The sequence below is a fragment of the Panthera uncia genome, chromosome X (assembly GCF_023721935.1).
Source record: "Panthera uncia isolate 11264 chromosome X, Puncia_PCG_1.0, whole genome shotgun sequence".
NCBI classification, from domain to species: Eukaryota; Metazoa; Chordata; class Mammalia; order Carnivora; family Felidae; genus Panthera; species Panthera uncia.
In genome coordinates, this window is record NC_064817.1 from 28774197 (window position 1) to 28776638 (window position 2442).

The 2442-nt window shown below is 41.4% G+C and overlaps 1 pseudogene; it reads left to right on the forward strand.

The window, feature by feature from the left end:
- The first annotated feature begins 531 nt into the window (after window positions 1-531).
- On the forward strand, window positions 532-1338 carry LOC125931254 (40S ribosomal protein S2-like; annotated as a pseudogene).
- The last annotated feature ends 1104 nt before the right edge of the window (window positions 1339-2442 follow it).

Here is a 2442-nt window from a genome sequence, read left to right on the forward strand (position 1 = left end):
AATCAATTGTTTTGTAACTATATGTCTATTTACTAATCTAGTCAATTTGAGTACAGGCCATGTGAAAGACAATACACAGGGCATCTCTAGAAACATTGTGATGCATAGTTTAATGCTAAATATGTTATAGGCACATATGTAAAAATAATCCAAATGTATATTTATACAGAATGTATTTGTTTAACTAGCTAAAATATAATTAGATATACAAACAAGAAATAAATGTGAAAAAATATCATAGCCACCGTGTTTAGGAAACTATAAGTGAGACAGGCACAAAATAATGTAATTAGCTATAACTCACAAATTCACAAGTGCTTTTGACATGGCTTTTCTAAGAGTAGTAATATAGCATTTAGCTACTACCAGCTTCGTTTCTATTTCTAGGAGCTAGTAACCAGGAGATGGAATGCTACAGGGTTATTGTTGGCAAAAGACCAGGTATTTCAGATGTCTGTACTCACTAGCAGGGCATGAGTTTTATGAGGATAAAGAGTTGAGAAATTAGCCTCTTCTCTGAGAAAACACTAAATGGCAGATGACGCTGGTGCTGCAGAAGGCCCTGGAGGGCCCTGGAAGGCCACCTGGGCTTCAGCAGAGATGTCAGCAGTGGCATCTGCGACCCAGTCAAGCTATGGTCTGGACCGAGGTTCCCCAGGGCAAGGTTCTGGACAAAGAGTGGGTCCCCATCACCAAGATGGGCCACCTGGTCAAGGACATGAAGATCAAGTCCACTGGAGGAGATCTCTCTCTTCTCCCTGCTGATCAGGGACTCTGAGATCATGGACTTTTTCCTGGGGGCATCCCTGAAAAACGAGGTTTTGAAGATTATGCCCGTGCAAAAGCAGACCCACGCTGGCTGGTGGACCAGGTTTAAGGCATTTGTTGCCATGTGAGATTACAAGGGACAGGTTGGTCTGGGTGTTAAGTGCTCCAAGAAGATAGCCACTTCCATCCATGAGGCCATCCTCCTGGCAAAGCTTTCCATCATCCCCATGCAGTGAGTCTCCTGGGGGAACAAGATCAGGGCAAGGCCCACACTGTCCCATGCAAGGTGACCAGCCGCTGTGGCTCCGTGCTGGTGTACCTCATCGCTGCCCCCAGAGGCACTGCCCAAGAAGCTACTGATGATGGCCGGAAATGACACCTGCTACACCTCAATCAGAGGCTGCATTGCCATGGGGAGTAACTTCACCAAGGCCACTTTTGATGCCATTTCCAAGACCTATAGTTATCTCACCTCCCACCTCTGGAAAGAGACTATTCACCAAGTCTCTCAATGATGAATTCACTGACCATCTTGTAAGGTCCCTGACTCCAGCTGTGGTCACTACATAGTTTTATATGAGAAGAATAAAGTGAATTAAAACCCGTTTTTTAAAAAGTTGGGAAATTATGACTCTGTGTTATATATAAACTCATATCATAGTTGCAATATTTTATCTATCACCAAGCATCTCATAATGCAGCTGTAATGTAAGAGAAGACACCTGGATTTAGAGTCAGAAGACTACATTGAAATAAAAGACTAAAATTTACTAGCTGAGTAACCTTGAAAATTAATTAGGCTTCAATTTCTTCCACTGAAAATTGTAGATGGTAATTCTTTTTTTATGGGAAGTTGTAATGGTAATTTGAGGTTGAATCATATAAAATTGGTGATATTTGATCATTTTTATCTACAAAAATGATAATTTCATTTGGATCAACCTAGTAGTAAGAGTTACACATTTATTGAATCTTCTGTCTTATAGGCACTTTGCTGTGTTTGACATGTTATAGTAGATTATAATAACTTCATTTTTTTACCCCTCGCTCTATTCGGGCCCTTTACAATAATCCATTTTTAGTGTCCTCCCATCACTAGTGGGCTGATCTACCCTGTCGCTTGAGTCTGGGCTCAACAACTTGACTTATTTTTGTCAATGGAATGTTAGCATGGGTGAGTGAATGCAGAGGTTTGAAGTGAACTTCAGCAGTGGGGCTTGTCGTCTCTTGCCATGTGAATATGTCCAGGATAGACCACTAGAGAATAAGACACATCTAGACAGAGTTAAGGACTTCCAGTCATTCCAGCCTAGGCCATCCTAGATCAACTGACATACAGCCCACTCCCACACCTGTTCAGGAGACCAGGCATGATTAGTATAGCCAACCTCTAGCCAACCTCCAGCTATAAACTTTCAGTTATAAACCCCAGAAGATTTATATCAGTACACCTATTGTTGTGGCAATAACTAACAGATACAAATGATTCATTTTATTCACACAACAAATCTTTAGGCACTATTATCATCCTCAGTGGACAAAAGAAAACACTGTGACCCAGAGAAAAGTTCAGTAAACTGCCCAGGCTCAGAACACTGAACACAGTAAATAACAGAGGAGAGGTTTGAAATTAGGGAGTCTGGCTTCAGAAGCCATATCCTAACCAGTATACTG